General features: G+C 47.2%; 1 pseudogene; it reads right to left on the bottom strand.

Moving 5' to 3' along the window:
* Positions 1-3,106: 3,106 nt before the first annotated feature.
* LOC148378436 (janus kinase and microtubule-interacting protein 3-like) lies at positions 3,107-19,602 on the bottom strand (annotated as a pseudogene).
* Positions 19,603-19,847: the final 245 nt, after the last annotated feature.

Raw genomic sequence — 19,847 nt, 5'->3', positions numbered from 1 at the left:
ACAACTTTGGATCTTATATTACTTTGCAACAATCTACTCGGTGACAGATTAGGCAGTATAATCACATATGTTAACTTCAGTGCCCACACTGTATTTATTTATGGTTATTTGTTAAATCAAGTACTGTTAGACATGAAATAGGAAGTGTTTAACATAAATGTTATGGCTACTCACCATTGTAGCTCGCTCCTGGTCAATGATATGAGCCTCTTCTTGCAGTGGAAAACTTGCAGCCAACAAACACCGTGGAACCTAAAGGAATGAAATTAAACATTAACATTTCGCCCGGACCAACATTCACACGTACAACGCAACGCGGCTACACTTCTGCTATTACAAACGTAAATCTCCTTAAACACAACGAGTGTTACTTACCGTGTACGCTCTAGGCAAAATTGGATGTGATGCAATTCCAAATCTATCTGAAACGGCAGTTAAAAGTAGAGTTACATCAAGTTTTCTTTTTTAATCAACACAATCATTTACAACCGTTGACCAGAAAGAATCGTCGAAATTCGACGTCCCCCACAAACGCCACGCTCACTCGCTTTTCAGGGCAACAAAAGTACTTCTTTTTAAAAACGATGAGTTGTACTTACCGTGTACGCTCTGGACGGTCCAGTTGCAAGCAGAAAATAAAAATATTTCTCTTGTTAGTCGTATGTTACCATCCGCTGTGTCTTTGTCAACATCGCCGCCATTTTCCTACTTCCTGCTGCGAGCCACGCCCACGGATTTAAATTTGGGCGGAAGCTCTTTCCATTGGCGTCGTTTTCGCGTATAGCAAATCCGATTGGTTGGGAAGGGGGCACGGTTATGCAGCCGAGGAGTCCTGTGATCGGTGGGATGTAAAGTAGGCGTCGACGTCACGTCCGCGTCACGTGACCACGACGTGGCAGACGTCAAATAGCAACCGCTGTTTTGTTTAGTAGACTTACAGTTGTTATGCATTGACATAATGGCGCACACACCAAATAGATTTAAATAAATTAAATAATTCTTCTGCCCACTCTCTTTTAAACAAGTTAACTCTCCCCGCGGATTTGAATTCCGGCGAAAGTTACGCCCATCGACGTCACGTATGTCACGTGACCACGACGTGGCAGATGTCATATAGCAACCGCTGTTTTGTTTAGTAGATTTACAGTTGTTATGCATTGGCATAATGGTGTGCACTCAAAATAGATTTAAATAAATTAAATATTTCTTCTGCCTACTCCCTTTTAAACAAGTTAACTCTGCCCACGTCCATTGACGTCTTGTCTGCGTCACGTGACCACGACGTAGCGACGTCATATAGTAACCGCTGTTTTGACCAGTAGACTTAGTTATTATGCGTTGACATAATGGCGCACTGGTTAGCATGGCCACCTCTTAAGCATGATGATGCGGGTTCGACGCCTGATCAATGTTAGCATGGAGTGAGCTGAAGTGCATGGCGCTGAAGATTTGAATCTTTGAAATGCGCTGAGGTCTGACATATCAGGCAGAATGGTTTGCCATCACGTTCAACAAAAAATAGAAACTTTCCCACTCTGATTAAAACGTCCTGTGTTCATCTACGTATTTTCGTTTTGCTGTGCATCTTTTCCCTGCCATTTCGAGAGCCCAATTGACACTCATAGTTTAAAGAAATGTGTTTGCCCATCCTACTTTGTGGAATTTCACCACATGCGCTTTTGACCAAAATACCAAATTGAACTCAAGTGAAGCCAACACGCACAACCCCCCCCCCCCCCACACACACACACACACACACAAATGTTGATATGAACATAAAAGAGCCGCATGCGGTTCGGGAGTTGCGGCTTGGCCAAACCTGTACTATACAACTCTATTTGTATAAAATTTTCACAACAGCTGTCACACAAACAAAGCGGGAAAAACCGAAGACGTGCGTGTTCCGCCCACGCTGGATTTATTTGCACCTTTGAAAAGACACCGTATTGCCGCAGATGTGGCAAAGAGTACTTTTGGGCATCTGAGACGGAAGGATGTCCAAAGCATCACGTCACCTGCTCTGGTAGGCATGGTGGTGGGACGTTGAGGTCAACCGCTTTGGGGTTGGCTGACTCTTTGATCGCAGGATGCCACACACTTGAAGACAGAAGCAGAAAAGCAGAGCTAAATGCAAAATGTACTCACCGGTGACTCCAATTTTTTTCCCCCCTGAAGAAACAGCTGGACGGGTGGCCCCGGCTGGCCAGTGGGACTCTTGTTATTCTGACCCTTTTTAGTGCGCGTTTGGGGCAACAACCGTTTTTTGTGGCGCTCTCTTCTGGTTCAAAAGTGCCCTGCATGTGAATTTGCTTTTCCTGCCTTCTGATTGGATGAGCGCCGGTGTGACGCGGTGCCTCTGTCACCGTGGCGGGGGGTATACGTTGGCATCGGAGCGTCTGCCAACGTCTGAGACCGGCTGGCAGTGTATCGGAGGTGTCGAGTGCGGTGCCGCTGGAGCTCACTCACCAGCTGGTGTTAGGGCCACAGAATGAAGGCCAAGGAGAAGAATAGAAAGAGAAACAGAAACTTCTCCTCCAATTGTTTGATTTGTCTCTTCTGAGCTTCGATGAATTCTTTCAGCTCTTTGTTCCTCTAGGACGGACAAATGGAAAGTGGCATTCAAAAGCCAGTAAGCGTGCAAGTAAGTGCCGGGCTGGCTTTGGGCCCTTACCTGTTGCGCGCTGTGCAGCAGATCCATTCTCTCTTGGAGGATGCAAGCGTCGCGCTCCCTCAACTCGCACATCAGGGCTCGCTTCCATTGGTCCACGGCGCTCCTAAGCTCTTCTCTCTGATCCGCCGTCAGCACGTCATTCACGCCAGCGTGGCTGGCTTTTTCGCCGTCCGTGGCGGGGCAGTCCCGCTGCGGTAGCGCCTCGTACAACATGGCCTCCAGCTCCAGGATCCTCTGGGCCGCAATCCTCGTCCATCAGTGGTCCGGCGGGAGATTTGAGGGCGGCTTACCTTATGAGCCTGGTCCATGGAACACTTCCTGAAGTCCAACTCTTCATCCAGGTAGCCCTTCTGCTTGCAGAACATATCCTAGCACAGCTCAAGGTCAGAATTGTTGGGGCACATTGCCGGAGTTCCCCTTGGCTGATGTCGCGTGTCTGTCTACCTTCTCACTTTCAATGTCCAACATCTTCTGTTGAAGTGCTGACTTGGTCACTTTGATGTATTCTAACCACTGAGGAAAGGCTGCTGTCACATAAGCAGAATGCGAGAGCGTGCGTGGACGTGCGCGTTACCTTCTCGGCTAGGGTGAGAAGGGTCCTGGCGTGAATCACGACCACCTGCTCCTCGTTGGTGAGATTCTGCAAGAGCCCAAAGGCACAGCGTCAACAAGCTTCTTTCAGCGCAAAGCCTTCCAAAAGTCACATTTGAGCCGCCGAGTCTCGTGGAGTGCGAACATAAGGAGTTCGACATACACTTACGGCGTTATAGCCCAGGATGTCCAGCTTCTTCATCAGATCACTGATGACGATGTCCGGGGGAAAGGCGCAAGGAGCAATGTAAGGTGTTCTGGGACCTCGGGTTAAGGTTAGGGTTGCGAGGGACGCCTTACGTACGCTCACGCCCTCGGCCTCGCAGTAGATCTGCAAAGGGCTGAGGCCGTCTGGGAAACGGACTTGCAGAAACTTCAAGACGGGGGAGCGCCACTCCCTCTCCTGAAAGGCAGAGGCATGCATCCGTCCGTCCGTCCGTCCGTCCGTCCGTCCGTCCGTCACATCTCTGGCCTCAACACGCTTGTGCGAGTCTTCCCACCTCCAGCTCCAGGATGCGGAACTCAAGCAGTTCGTTTTGGTCTCGGATATCCTGGATGTGCTCTTTCAGACGCGCTTCTTCCGCCTCCATCCGCCTGACCTGAAAAGACAGTCAGACCTCATCTGCGGGGCTTCCCGACAGGTGTGACGCCAAGCGACTCCGCCCAGCGCCTTTCTTTCCATCACCTTTTCGGACAACTGCTGATTGCTCTGACGCAGCAGCTGCTTCTCCTCCACCCACTTGACATTCTAGAAGAGACAAACGCGTGGACAGCTTTGGAATGTTGTGTCATTTTCATCCACAAATTCTTTGGTTGACTGGAAAATGACATTTGCTTTTCTCCGCATTTTCCCAGCCACGTTCGGGGTGGGGGGGGGGGGGTTGGTCCAGTAATGCCAGACGGATGAGTGACTGAAGAATGTAGCTATTTTGTCTGAGAAAAAGGTGTGCTCATTGATGAGCTTACCTGTCCTTGTTGCTTCAGCGCTGACTCCAGATCTGCTACTCTGCTTTGATAGTGACCCATTTCTACCATCAGCTTTTCTCTGGTCTGAAAGGAGGAGGAGGGAGGCTCCTCCTCCTCCTTTCAGACCAGAGAACACCCGAGGCTGGGTGAGAACGGGGAGGCTGCGACCCGGCCGGGGGTTGCGGGAAGGGGCGCCACCTTGATCTCCTTCTCGGCGTCGTAGTCCCCTTTCGCTGGTCTGGGCTAGCAGAGCGTAGGCTCGTTGCAGCGCTTGATATTCTTGCGTCAGCTGGCGGTAGCGAAGCTCCGCCTCTTCATGCACACACCAATGCAACACAGCACTAGTACCAGAATCAGTCAGACCGGCGACAAAGCACCCGCGACGCAAAGACGAGTCCGATTCCAGGCTGAAGAGGAATGTTTGGTGCCAATACGCTGGCAGAAATGGCGGGCTACCTCTTCGGGTTCCGTGTCGGGGGTTCTGTCGGTGTGAAAAGACAAGGACGATCCGTCCGAGTCCACCAACACGTCTTCGTCGTAGCCGTAAAATGTTTCGATGACCTGCGGGCGCGGAAGCAAACATCTCTCTGAACAAACTGAAGCGACACCTCACGATGAATCGACGAGAGGAACGATAGCGAGAAAAAGGCCATTTCATCTTGCGCAACACCAAGCAGCCGCAAACAAACAGACTCACCTTGCAGGACCTCACGCTTTGTTCCTCCTCAGAGATTCTCGACGTCGGTATCGTAGCAGCAAATCTCTCTCCTGTCGACACAAATAATCCGCCTTTGAGATTCTTTGGATGCAAAGGGAACGAACGGCTCCGGCGCAGAAACAAACGCGACTCACAATGACATTTCTGACATGAGCTCCTGTCTCCAGAGCCTGAAAAACACGTCACCGGCGATGATTGGAGGGACGCTCGTCTTTTCCAAAAGTGACAACTACAGGGTGTGTCAGGGTTTTCCAGATTATCTTTATCGTATCATTGTGTTGCTTTGACTTTGACTGCGACCTGTAATAAATAATATTATTTATCCCTTATTTATCCCTATCGCTTATCCCTTCCTACACAAAGTCGTAAAACACCCCTTGCTATGTTTTGACTAGAGGTCAAGGGCTTCCTCTATTCAATCCACTCTTACACCCACCCTGTTTCTCTTAATTAAAATGCTCGTGCAGGAGCCGAGAGTCAGACTTCATTCGTACAACGGATGGACTCTCCACCTGCAGGTGTCCAAAAGAACTTACTTGTCTCCCGTGTGGTTCTTGCAAAATAAGTTGGAGCGAGCGCAACTCTAACAGGGTGCATTTTGCCACTAGCTGCCTACGGACAATGACGTCGCGCTCGCGGCTCATGGTTGACGGGCTGAGCAGCCGGGCAAGTCCGTCGTTTTCAGCGCACAGCGAGTGGCAAAGGCGCTGACAAAACGGGAGCTTTGAGCTGCTGAAAACGGCAAAACAAGTCTAAAGCGTGTTCAAACGCGTGCGCACAATGCTCCTGCTTGAAAGGTCGGAATTTAAGGGGCCAATTTTTTGGATGGCGGCCGCCGGCCAAGCTTTGGACGGAAAAGGTTTCCTGGCGACAGCGAGCGAGCGCGGCGCTGCCGTACGTGCACCGAGTCGCCTGCCTGAAGACCTTGGACAAGTCGTCGATGATGTGCCGCTGCTCCACAACTTGAAGGAACTCCATTTCACCGTCCTGCTGGCCGCAACCGCGGTCCAGGTCATTGAGCGAACTAGGCCTTCTCTGTGGAACACAAATGCAGTGGACTCTGTTGGCACGCCGCCGTTGTCCGCGTCGACTTACCAAGCTTGCCATCTCCTCGTTCTCCTGGGTGACAAAGCGCACTTTGTTTTCAAGGCGACACAGCACCAGCGAGAGTTCTTCATTCTTCCTGCTCAGGCGTTTGTTTTTGTACAGGAGTGGCAGAAACTGGCTTTCTGTTTCTCTCAGTCGCTTTAGCTGCAAGCATGAAGTGCGGGATGTGAAAGACGCACAACACGCGGGCCAGAACGTATCCATTCCTTTTGCATCGGTTTGAACGGAATCGTGGCTTTGGCTCCCAATAAAAGACATCTACCAGGCAACCGACTCGCCGCGCCGCTCAACTAATAAGCAAGCGCAATGGGTGCCTCGCTGGATGGCGCGCATCAAACGTAGCGCAAACCTTCAAGCGTGCCGTCAATAAATTACCAGTTCATTGCGCTCTTCAGAAAGCAGGGCGTTTCGATCCTCCAGTTTCCTGATGACTGCGCTGAGCTCAGCGATTTTCAGATGAAACCGTCGCGTGTCCCGATCCTCCTGAGACTGAAAACGCCCCGCAACACACACACACAAGCACTCGTTCAAAGTTCAAAACTGTTTTTGTGCTACCTTCCTCCAGCAACGAACTAAGTCATGCGTACTGCAAGTGTGTGATGAGGTGGCTTACGCAATGAAGAGGATTGCTAGTAGCGGCGTTGACCCCACTTCCAGGGTAGTTTAGGCCCGCCCTTTGGGAATCCCTCAGGGCAGCGATCTGCTGCTCGGCAGCCTGAGTCTGCAGCTGAAGGCGGTGGACGTGGCCGGCCCCAGGGCTTCATCCAAAACACTAACCGCTCTGTCTTTCAGCTTGATCTCATCAGTCTGGATGTACAAACGGGGAGCGCTCAGGCAGGCGGGCAAACTCATTTGCCAGAATTGTGACAAAAACAAAGAGAGCAACCGGCCAATTTTTTTCTTGAATCGACTAGAACACCTTTGCTGTGACAAAAGCGAAGCGAGCAACCGGACATTTTCTTCTTGTGAAATAGAATAGAATAGAATGCCTTAGGTGTCATTGCACTGCAGGTATACAACGAAATTGGGAACATAGCCACGCACCGCGCATCTGATCAGTCCTACCAGTCGGCGGATCTCCCTCTCGCAGTCTCTCTTGGTTCGGCTCAGCTCCTCCCGATGCTGGTGATGAGCCGATCGGAGCTCGGCCGCTCGGGACTGCCAGGCCTGCTGGGCCGCTGCCAGGGCTTCTTCCGCGCTCCTGGTGGAGGCGACACCGCTCGGTCTCCCGACACCGCCGCGTCTCCTCCACCTCCGCCAGCAAAGCGCCCCCCCTCCTCACCTGAGCAGACATTGCGCCACACCGGGCCGTTGAGACCGCAACGGAGCGCCGCGACGCTTACTGGGGACAAGCTACACAATACGGTAGCGGCCGCATCGAAGCCCGACGTGGCGTGCGGATAGTCAGACACGGATAGAGCGGATCACCTTGTCCATGGAGCCGTCCCTCAGGCTGAGGACCAAGGCATTCAGTCGCTGGATCTCTCCATCTTTGATTTTGATCACTCTCATCAGCTCCATTTCATGCTGCCGCAGTAATGTCTCCCTGGTAATGGCTAACTCTTTCTGCTTCTCCTCATGGAGTTTGCTTTTGAGTTCCGTCATGGCGGCGGTGGCACGGTGGTGCTCCGCCCGCAGGTCCTGACTTCTCTCTCTCTCCAGACAGCTGACCTGACATGACTTAGACTTAGACAAACTTTATTGTCATCTTGTCTGCACATGGTGCATACAAAACGAAATTCCGTTGCATACGTCTTACAACAAAGTAGTGATATTGCAGTTGAATAGAAGTAACATATCCTATGAAAATATATATATATACATATATACTATATATATATATATATATATATTAAAAATAAGTATAAAGTGCAGCAGTGATAATTATGCAATAGTGCAAGTAGGCAAAACAGTATTCAAGAGTGTGCAGAGGAATGCTAAACCATGTATTAAACTTCTATTTAAAGGGTTTATACAAGTTCAGTAAAGTTGGTAGTGCGAGATAGTGCAAGATAGAGGTCCGTAGTGTCATAAAGTACAGTTCTGTGAATGTGTGATGCAGAGTTCAGTTTAGAGCTCAACAGTTCTAGTGTTCAACAGTCTGATGACAGCAGGGAAAAAGCTGTTGCAGAACCTGGTGGACCTGCAGCGGATGCTGCAAACCTCTTCCCAGAGGGCAGCAGGGAGAACAGTCCATGGTGGGGGTGTGATGGGTCATTGATGATGTTACGGGCACGGGACATGCAGCGCTGAGATGAAATGTCCTGAATGGAGGGAAGAGGAGCCCCTATGATCCTCTCTGCTGTCCTCACCACTCTCCTCACGTTCTTCCAATCGGAGGCGGTGCAGCCTCCACACCACACAGAGAGACAGCTTGTCAGAATGCTCTCTATGGTGCTCCTGTAGAACGTCCTCATGATGGGTGGGGGCAGGTGGGCTCTCCTCATCCTCCGCAGGAAGTACAAGCGCTTCTGTGCCCTCTTGACCAGTGCCGTAGTGTTCATAGTCCAGGTGAGGTCTTCTGTGATGTGGACCCCCAGGAATTTGGTGGTGCTGACCACCTCCACAGCTGAGCTGTTGATGATCAGTGGAGCGTGGTGAGGCTGTTTTTTCCTGAAGTCGACGATGATCTCCTTCATCTTCTCCTCATTCAGGATCAGGCTGTTTTCTCTGCACCAGCCCACCAGCTGCTCCACCTCCTCTCTGTAGTCCAGGTCGTTGTTGTCTCTGATGAGCCCCACCACCGTTGTGTCGTCTGCTGACTTCACGATGTGATTGGTGGTGAACCTGAGGACGCAGTCGTGTGTCATCAGGGTGCACAGCAGGGGGCTCAGGACGCAGCCCTGAAGGGAGCCTGTGCTGAGGGTGATGACATCAGAGGTGTTCTGTCCGACCCGGACTGACTGAGGTCTGTTGGTGAGGAAGTCTAGCAGCCAGTTGCGAAGGGGGGTGTTGAAGCCCAGGTGTTCCAATTTTCCTACCAGATGCTGTGGGATGATGGTGTTAAACGCTGAGCTGAAGTCCAGGAACAGCCTCCGCACATGGGTGTTCTTCTCCTCCAGGTGAGCCAGGCTCAGGTGAAGAACGGAGGAGATGGCGTCCTGAGTGGAGCGGTTTTGCCGGTCGGCAAACTGGAACGGGTCAAATAATAGGGGGAGTCTGGAAACGATGTGACCTTTAAGCAGCCTTTCGAAGCACTTCATCATAACCGGAGTCAGTGCAACAGGCCGGTAATCATTAAATGAGGTGATTTGAGGTTTCTTCGGCACCGGAATGATGGAGGCAGTCTTAAAGCACGCCGGCACTGTGGCTTGGCCCAGCGAGGTGTTAAAAATGTCTGTGATGACCCCAGCCAGATGACTTGCACATTCCCTGAACACACGCCCAGGAATGTTGTCGGGGCCAGGGGCCTTACAGGGGTTGACTCTCCTCAGGGTCTTCAACACATCGGCGGAGTCAAGGCAGAGTACCTCCTCTTCCTGATGGGGGACAGTTTTAACTGCTGGAGTGCCGTTTAGTGCCTCGAACCTCCCAAAGAAGTTATTTAGACCATTTAGAAAGTCAGCATCAACTACACCCACCGGGGGGGGGGAGGGTGAGTTGTAGTCTGTAATCGCCCGTATGCCTTGCCACATACTCCTGATGTTTTTGACGTCGTGGAAACGATCCTGAAATTTTCGACTGCGGTCTCGCTTCGCTATCCTGATGGCACGGTTCAAGTTGGCTCTCGCTGTCCTCAGTGTCTCCTTGTCACCAGACTTGAAGGCAGAGTTCCGCGCTCGTAGCGTTTGACGTACCTCCTCAGTCATCCAGGGTCGTTGGTTGCCCCGGGTGATGATATTCTTAGTGGTGCTGACGTCCTCGGTGCATTTGTTGATGTAGGCTGACACAGTCATGGCACACGCATGTCTAATCTACATCGGGAAAACTGGGAGGGAGGGAGGCAGGCAGGGAGGCAGGCAGGGAGGCAGGCAGGGAGGCAGGCAGTGTCTGTCTGTTGAGGTTTTCACCTTGTTCTTCTCCTGCTGAAGTTCTAACTGGACGTCCATCAGTTTGGTTCTCAGCTCGTCATTGGCGGCCTGAAGGGCGTCCGTTCGCTCCGCCTTGGCCCGCCCTGCCGGAGCTCGTTTGGACATCTCTTACTCGAGTCTCGCCCGGTCGTCAGTCAGAGATCACAACATTTGTACCTGGAGAGCACAAACGCAGCGCTGTTTTCCACTGGCTTCGAACTCAACTTCAATCGGTACCGTAACTTACAACATCATAAACATAGAACTAGCTTGACTTATTCATTGAATAAATGCATTTGGTTCTTCAAAACTGCATCACGCAACATAGCGTGACCGAGACGGCCGTTATCCACCTGCGTGAAGTTATTTGGTGAAATGAATGAGATGTTTAAGACACCATCGTTCTGTCTCTATGTAGATGAAGGTAAATAATCGATTGCTGAAGGTCCAAAGGTGTTGTGATAAACAAATAAACATATTAGTGATTAGTGACATATTTGTGATAAACATATTAGGCAGGATAATCACATATGTTAACGTGACTGCCCACACTGTATTTATTTATGGTTATTTGTTAAATCGAGTACTGTTAGACATGAAATAGGAAGTGTTTAACATAAATGGAAGACGAAAGGGGTACTCACCATTGTAGCTCCTGCTGGTCAATGATACGAGCCTCTTCTTGCAGTGGAAAACATACAGCCAACAAACACCGTGGAACCTAAAGGAATGAAATTAAACATTAACATTTAGCCTCAACCAACATTCACAGATACAACGCAACGCAAACTACACAAACGTAAATCTTTTTAAACACAATGAGTTGTACTTACCGTGTACGCTCTAGACGGTCCACTTGCAAGCGGAAAATAAAGATATTTCTGTTGATAATCGTCGTGTTTGTATCCGGTGTCTCGCTCAAGGCCATTGCGCCCACAGATTTGAATTTTGGCGAGAGTTCAGCCTATTGACGTCATTTCCGCGGTGTAATACCCGCATATCTGAAACGGCAAAGTTAAGAGTAGAGTTAAATAAAGTTTTTAGTCAACGCAATAATTTACAACCGTTGACCAGTCGAAATAATCGTCGAAATTTGGCGTCTGTGGCTGGAAGCAGACGCCGAGTTCGACATTCCTCCCAAACGCCACACTCCCTCGCTTTTCAGGGCTAAAAAAAAACAGTTGTAATTACCTTGTACGCTCTAGACGGTCAAGTTGCAAGCTGAAAACAAAAATATTTGCCTTGTTAGTCATCGTGTTACTAACAGCTGTGTCTTGTTTGCCAGAACTGCCGCTTTCCTACTTCCTGTTGCAAGCCACGCCCACGGATTATAATTTTGCCGTGAGTTCCGCCTATTGACGTCATGTCCGCGTCACATGACTGCGACGTAATATTATCTAAAACTGTTTGTGCGGTATTGTGTTGTTCTGTGCGGTATTGTGTTATTCTGTGCGGCGTCGTGTTGTTCTGTGCGGCGTCGTGTTGTTCAGTGCGACGTCGTGTTGTTCAGTGCGGCATGGTGTTGTTCAGTGCGGCATGGTGTTGTTCAGTGCGGCATGGTGTTGTTCAGTACGGCATAATGTTGTTCAGTGCGGCATAATGTTGTTCAGTGCGGCATGGTGTTGTTCAGTGCGGCATGGTGTTGTTCAGTGCGGCATGGTGTTGTTCAGTGCGGCATAATGTTGTTCAGTGCGCCATAATGTTGTTCAGTGCGGCATGGTGTTGTTCAGTGCGGGATGGTGTTGTTCAGTGCAGGATGGTGTTGTTCAGTGCGGCATGGTGTTGTTCAATGCGGCATGGTGTTGTTCAGTGCGGGATGGTGTTGTTCAGTGCGGCATGGTGTTGTTCAGTGCGGCATAATGTTGTTCAGTGCGGCATGGTGTTGTTCAGTGCGGCATGGTGTTGTTCAGTGCGGCATGGTGTTGTTCAGTGCGGCATGGTGTTGTTCAGTGCGGAATGGTGTTGTTCAGTGCGGCATGGTGTTGTTCAGTCCGGGATGGTGTTGTTCAATGCGGGATCGTGTTGTTCAGTGCGGGGTGGTGTTGTTCAGTGCGGGATGGTGTTGTTCAGTGCGGCATGGTGTTGTTCAATGCGGCATGGTGTTGTTCAGTGCGGGATGGTGTTGTTCATTGCGGCATGGTGTTGTTCAGTGCGGCATGGTGTTGTTCAGTGCGGCATGGTGTTGTTCAGTGCGGCATGGTGTTGTTCAGTGCGGCATAATGTTGTTCAGTGCGGAGTGGTGTTGTTCAGTGTGGAAAGGTGTTTTTCAGTGCAGGATGGTGTTGTTCAGTGCGGCATGGTGTTGTTCAATGCAGGATCGTGTTGTTCAGTGCAGCATAATGTTGTTCAGTGCAGCATGGTGTTGTTCAGTGCGGCATGGTGTTGTTCAATGCGGCATGGTGTTGTTCACTGCGGGATGGTGTTGTTCAATGCGGGATCGTGTTGTTCAGTGCGGCATAATGTTGTTCAGTGCAGCATGGTGTTGTTCAGTGCGGCATGGTGTTGTTCAGTGCGACATAATGTTGTTTAGTGCGGCATAATGTTGTTCAGTGCGGCATAATGTTGTTCAGTGCGGCATGGTGTTGTTCAGTGCGGCATGGTGTTGTTCAGTGCGGCATGGTGTTGTTCAGTGCAGGATGGTGTTGTTCAGTGCGGCATGGTGTTGTTCAATGCGGCATGGTGTTGTTCAGTGCGGGATGGTGTTGTTCAGTGCGGGATGGTGTTGTTCAGTGCGGCATGGTGTTGTTCAGTGCGGAATGGTGTTGTTCAGTGCGGCATGGTGTTGTTCAGTGCGGCATGGTGTTGTTCAGTGCAGGATGGTGTTGTTCAGTGCGACATGGTGTTGTTCAATGCGGCATGGTGTTGTTCAGTGCGGGATGGTGTTGTTCAGTGCGGCATGGTGTTGTTCAGTGCGGGATGGTGTTGTTCAGTGCGGCATGGTGTTTTTCAGTGCGGCATAATGTTGTTCAGTGCGGCATGGTGTTGTTCAGTGCGCCATAATGTTGTTCAGTGCGGCATGGTGTTGTTTAGTGCGGGATGGTGTTGTTCAGTGCAGGATGGTGTTGTTCAGTGTGGCATGGTGTTGTTCAATGCGGCATGGTGTTGTTCAGTGCGGGATGGCGTTGTTCAGTGCGGCATGGTGTTGTTCAGTGCGGCATAATGTTGTTCAGTGCGGCATGGTGTTGTTCAGTGCGGCATGGTGTTGTTCAGTGCGGCATGGTGTTGTTCAGTGCGGCATGGTGTTGTTCAGTGCGGAATGGTGTTGTTCAGTGCGGCATGGTGTTGTTCAGTGCGGGATGGTGTTCAATGCGGGATCGTGTTGTTCAGTGCGGGGTGGTGTTGTTCAGTGCAGGATGGTGTTGTTCAGTGCAGGATGGTGTTGTTCAGTGCGGCATGGTGTTGTTCAATGCAGGATCTTGTTGTTCAGTGCAGCATAATGTTGTTCAGTGCAGCATGGTGTTGTTCAGTGCGGCATGGTGTTGTTCAATGCGGCATGGTGTTGTTCAGTGCGGGATGGTGTTGTTCAGTGCGGCATGGTGTTTTTCAGTGCGGCATAATGTTGTTCAGTGCGGCATGGTGTTGTTCAGTGCGGCATGGTGTTGTTCAGTGCGACATAATGTTGTTCAGTGCGGCATAATGTTGTTCAGTGCGGCATGGTGTTGTTCAGTGCGGCATGGTGTTGTTCAGTGCGGCATGGTGTTGTTCAGTGCGGCATGGTGTTGTTCAGTGCAGGATGGTGTTGTTCAGTGCAGGATGGTGTTGTTCAATGCGGCATGGTGTTGTTCAGTGCGGGATGGTGTTGTTCAGTGCAGGATGGTGTTGTTCAGTGCGGCATGGTGTTGTTCAGTGCGGAATGGTGTTGTTCAGTGCGGCATGGTGTTGTTCAGTGCGGCATGGTGTTGTTCAGTGCAGGATGGTGTTGTTCAATGCGGGATGGTGTTGTTCAGTGCGGGATGGTGTTGTTCAGTGCAGGATGGTGTTGTTCAGTGCGGCATGGTGTTGTTCAATGCGGCATGGTGTTGTTCAGTGCAGGATGGTGTTGTTCAGTGCGGCATGGTGTTGTTCAATGCGGCATGGTGTTGTTCAATGCGGCATGGTGTTGTTCAGTGCGGCATGGTGTTGTTCAGTGCGGCATGGTGTTGTTCAGTGCAGTGTAATGTTGTTCAGTGCGGCATGGTGTTGTTCAGTGCGGAATGGTGTTGTTCAGTGCGGCATGGTGTTGTTCAGTGCGGGATGGTGTTGTTCAGTGCGGCATGGTGTTGCTCAGTGCGGCATGGTGTTGTTCAGTGCGGGATGGTGTTGTTCATTGCGGCATGGTGTTGTTCAGTGCGGCATGGTGTTGTTCAGTGCGGCATAATGTTGTTCAGTGCGCCATAATGTTGTTCAGTGCGGCATGGTGTTGTTCAGTGCGGGATGGTGTTGTTCAGTGCAGGATGGTGTTGTTCAGTGCGGCATGGTGTTGTTCAATGCGGGATCGTGTTGTTCAGTGCGGCATGGTGTTGTTCAGTGCGGCATGGTGTTGTTCAGTGCGGCATGGTGTTGTTCAGTGCGGCATAATGTTGTTCAGTGCGGCATAATGTTGTTCAGTGCGGCATAATGTTGTTCAGTGCGGCATAATGTTGTTCAGTGCGGCATAATGTTGTTCAGTGCGGGATGGTGTTGTTCATTGCGTCATGGTGTTGTTCAGTGCGGCATGGTGTTGTTCAGTGCGGCATGGTGTTGTTCAGTGCGGGATGGTGTTGTTCAGTGCAGGATGGTGTTGTTCAGTGCGGCATGGTGTTGTTCAGTGCGGCATGGTGTTGTTCATTTCGGCATAATGTTGTTCAGTGCGGCATAATGTTGTTTAGTGCGGCATGGTGTTGTTCAGTGCGGGATGGTGTTGTTCAGTGCGTTATAATGTTGTTCAGTGCGGCATGGTGTTGTTCAGTGCGGCATGGTGTTGTTCAGTGCGGCATGGTGTTGTTCAGTGCGGCATAATGTTGTTCAGTGCGGCATGGTGTTGTTCAGTGCGGCATGGTGTTGTTCAGTGCGGCATGGTGTTGTTCAGTGCGGCATAATGTTGTTCAGTGCGGCATGGTGTTGTTCAGTGCGGCATGGTGTTGTTCAGTGCGGCATAATGTTCAGTGCGGCATAATGTTGTTCAGTGCGGCATGGTGTTGTTCAGTGCGGGATGGTGTTGTTCAGTGCAGGATGGTGTTGTTCAGTGCGGCATGGTGTTCAGTGCGGGATGGTGTCTTTCAGTGCGGCATGGTGTCGTTCAGTGCGGCATGGTGTCTTTCAGTGCGGCATGGTGTCGTTCAGTGAGGCATGGTGTTGTTCAGTGCGGCATGGTGTTGTTTAGTGCGGCATGGTGTTGTTCAGTGCAGGATGGTGTTGTTCAGTGTGGCATGGTGTTCAGTGCGGCATGGTGTTGTTCAGTGCGGTATCGTGTTGTTCAGTGCGGTATCGTGTTTCTCAGTGCGGTATCGTGTTGTTCAGTGCAGTATCGTTGTGTTGTTCGTATTGTGTTTAACACTTAGCCTCTAACACTTAGCCTCTAACACTTAGCCTCTAGCATCTAGAAGGTAAATAAATAGGAAGGAAGGACTCACCGGTGACGTCTTCGCCCACGTCCAAGCGTTGTACTTTGTATTTTCATCCTTCTGACAGTGGAAAACATAGCCAACAAACACCGTGGAACCTAAACGAATGAAAGAAAACTATCATTTGGCCACAACCAACATTCACAGATACAACACAATGTGACGTGCGGGGTTGAGGTTAAAGGTTGAGTGAAGGGCCCTCGTTTTAAACTACTTTTTTGAAAAGGATTGGGAACAAGTAAGACGTTTTTAATTTATTTAATGGGAAGTAGTAAGAGCTATTGAATTTAATCTATGTATTATATTCTATTGTATTGTATTCTGTTGTATTCTTTTGGATTGTATTCACACTAACCCCACTAAAACTTCAGCCCACAAAAACTCGCCTCTGGCGCCTAGCCTCTGGCACTTAGCCTCTAACACTTAGCCTTTAACACTTAGCCTTTAACACTTAGCCTTTAACACTTAGCCTAGAAGGTGAATAAATAGGGTTAAAGGTTGAGTGAAGGGACCTCGTTTTAAACTACTTTTTTGTAAAGGAGTGGGAACAAGTAAGACGTATTTAATTTATTTAATGGGAAGTAGTAAGACTTATTAAATTTATTTAATCTACTTTTCTTCCCAGGCAAAATTTGATGTGCTGCAATTCCAAATTTCCAAAGTGAATGAAGGAATGAAGTCCTTTAAATTATGATTTTGTATAAATACTAGGCATTAACACAAAATCGACGGCACAAAATGGGCAGACTTTACTTGTTTGAAAAGGACTGGTTACAAGACAGACTTTTTTAATTTATTTAATGGGAAGAAGACTTATTTAGTTTAATTGATCTATTTTTGTTCCCTGGCAAAATTCGATTTGCTGCAATTCCAAATTTCCAAAGTGAATGAAGGAAAGAAGTCGTTTAAATTATGATTTTGTTTAAATACTAGGCATAGACACAAAATCTACGGCACAAAATGGGCAGACTTTACTTGTTTGAAGAGGACTGGTTACAAGACAGACTTTTCTGATTTATTTAATGGGAAGAAAACTTATTTAGTTTATTTAATCTATTTTTGTTCCCTGGCAAAATTGGATTTGCTGAAATTGTATTTTGCCAAATCTTGCCTTGAGACCTGATAGGAAGTATTAAACGCTTAGTTAAATCAATACAAGTTGGTAATAAGAGCGAGTAATGTTGGTTGAACCGATGAATGAAGGTTGAAAGCAATTTAAATTATGACTTTGTATAAATACTAGATATTAACAGAACATCTACTGCGCGAAATGGGCAGAGTTTACTTGTTTGAGAAGGAGTGGCTTATTCAAAACTAAGATTTATTTAATCTGTTTGTTCCCAGGCAAAATTGGATGTGATGCAATTCCAAATTTCACCACATGATGGTGCCCAATTTTGACTTCATAGGACATATTAAACACTTAGCTTGTTATTATGTTCAAGGTAATCAGATTTGTTTATTATTCTAATGGCCTCTTCAAAACTATTCTGGATTACTACTTTGGATCTATTCTACATTACTTGGCAACAACATACTCTGTAACAGATTAGGCAGTATAATCATATCTGTTAACTTGAGAGTGCCCACACTCAATCTACTTATCGTGATGTGTTAAATCAATTACTGTTAGACATTATTTGTCTGATAATCTACCAAATCTTTGAATTGAAGAATTTGTGATTTAATTAATAGCTTGTTGTTATGTTAAGGGTAATCAAACTTGTATATAATTCTAATGGCCTTCTTTTGAAAACTATTCTGAATTACAACTTTGGATCTTATATTACTTTGCAACAATCTACTCCCTGACAGATTAGGCAGTATAATCACATATGTTAACTTCAGTGCCCACACTGTATTTATTTATGGTTATTTGTTAAATCAAGTACTGTTAGACATGAAATAGGAAGTGTTTAACATAAATGTTATGGCTACTCACCATTGTAGCTCGCTCCTGGTCAATGATACGAGCCTCTTCTTGCAGTGGAAAACTTGCAGCCAACAAACACCGTGGAACCTAAAGGAATGAAATTAAACATTAACATTTCGCCTCGACCAATTTTCACACGTACAACGCAACGCGGCTACACTTCTGCTATTACAAACGTAAATATCCTTAAACACAATGAGTGTTACTTACCGTGTACGCTCTAGACGGTCCAGTTGCAAGCAGAAAATAAAGATATTTCTGTTGATAATCGTCGCTGCTCAGTGGCTCACGGCCATCGCGCCAACAGATTTGAATTTTGGCGGAGGTTCGGGCAATTACGTCATATCCACGGCACATGACTGCGACGTAATACCCGCTTATCTGAAACGGCAGTTAAAAGTAGAGTTACATCAAGTTTTCTTGGAACCTAAACGAATGAAAGAAAACTATCATTTGGCCACAACCAACATTCACAGATACAACACAACGTGCGGGGTTGGGGTTAAAGATTGAGTGAAGGGCCCTCGTTTTAAACTACTGTTTTGAAAAGGAGTGGGAACAAGTAAGACGTATTTAATTTATTTAATGGGAAGTAGTAAGACTTATTAAATTTATTTAATCTACTTTTCTTCCCAGGCAAAATTTGATGTGCTGCAATTCCAAATTTCCAAAGTGAATGAAGGAATGAAGTCCTTTAAATTATGATTTTGTATAAATACTAGGCATTAACACAAAATCGACGGCACAAAATGGGCAGACTTTACTTGTTTGAAAAGGACTGGTTACAAGACAGACTTTTTTAATTTATTTAATGGGAAGAAGACTTATTTAGTTTAATTGATCTATTTTTGTTCCCTGCCAAAATTCGATTTGCTGCAATTCCAAATTTCCAAAGTGAATGAAGGAAAGAAGTCGTTTAAATTATGATTTTGTTTAAATACTAGGCATAGACACAAAATCTACGGCACAAAATGGGCAGACTTTACTTGTTTGAAGAGGACTGGTTACAAGACAGACTTTTCTGATTTATTTAATGGGAAGAGGACTTATTTAGTTTATTTAATCTATTTTTGTTCCCTGGCAAAATTGGATTTGCTGAAATTGTATTTTGCCAAATCTCGATTTGAGACCTGATAGGAAGTATTAAACGCTTAGTTAAATCAATACAAGTTGGTAATAAGAGCGAGTAATGTTGGTTGAACCGATGAATGAAGGTTGAAAGCAATTTAAATTATGACTTTGTATAAATACTAGATATTAACAGAACATCTACTGCGCAAAATGGGCAGAGTTTACTTGTTTGAGAAGGAGTGGCTTATTCAAAACTAAGATTTATGTAATCTGTTTGTTCCCAGGCAAAATTGGATGTGATGCAATTCCAAATTTCACCACATGATGGTGCCCAATTTTGACTTCATAGGACATATTAAACACTTAGCTTGTTATTATGTTCAAGGTAATCAGATTTGTTTATCATTCTAATGGCCTCTTCAAAACTATTCTGGATTACTACTTTGGATCTATTCTACATTACTTGGCAACAACATACTCTGTAACAGATTAGGCAGTATAATCACATATGTTAACTTGAGAGTGCCCACACTCAATCTACTTATCGTGATGTGTTAAATCAATTACTGTTAGACATTATTTGTCTGATAATCTACCAAATCTTTGAATTGAAGAATTTGTGATTTAATTAATAGCTTGTTCAGGGTAATCAGACTTGTATATAATTCTAATGGCCTTCTTTTGAAAACTATTCTGAATTACAACTTTGGATCTTATATTACTTTGCAACAATCTACTCGGTGACAGATTAGGCAGTATAATCACATATGTTAACTTCAGTGCCCACACTGTATTTATTTATGGTTATTTGTTAAATCAAGTACTGTTAGACATGAAATAGGAAGTGTTTAACATAAATGTTATGGCTACTCACCATTGTAGCTCGCTCCTGGTCAATGATATGAGCCTCTTCTTGCAGTGGAAAACTTGCAGCCAACAAACACCGTGGAACCTAAAGGAATGAAATTAAACATTAACATTTCACCCGGACCAACATTCACACGTACAACGCAACGCGGCTACACTTCTGCTATTACAAACGTAAATCTCCTTAAACACAACGAGTGTTACTTACCGTGTACGCTCTAGGCAAAATTGGATGTGATGCAATTCCAAATCTATCTGAAACGGCAGTTAAAAGTAGAGTTACATCAAGTTTTCTTTTTTAATCAACACAATCATTTACAACCGTTGACCA

Source organism: Syngnathus floridae, unplaced genomic scaffold, assembly GCF_059516105.1.
Source record: "Syngnathus floridae isolate MCC-2025c unplaced genomic scaffold, RoL_Sflo_1.0 HiC_scaffold_45, whole genome shotgun sequence".
In the NCBI taxonomy this organism is placed as follows: Eukaryota; Metazoa; Chordata; class Actinopteri; order Syngnathiformes; family Syngnathidae; genus Syngnathus; species Syngnathus floridae.
This window is presented reverse-complemented; position numbering and strand designations above follow the sequence as displayed.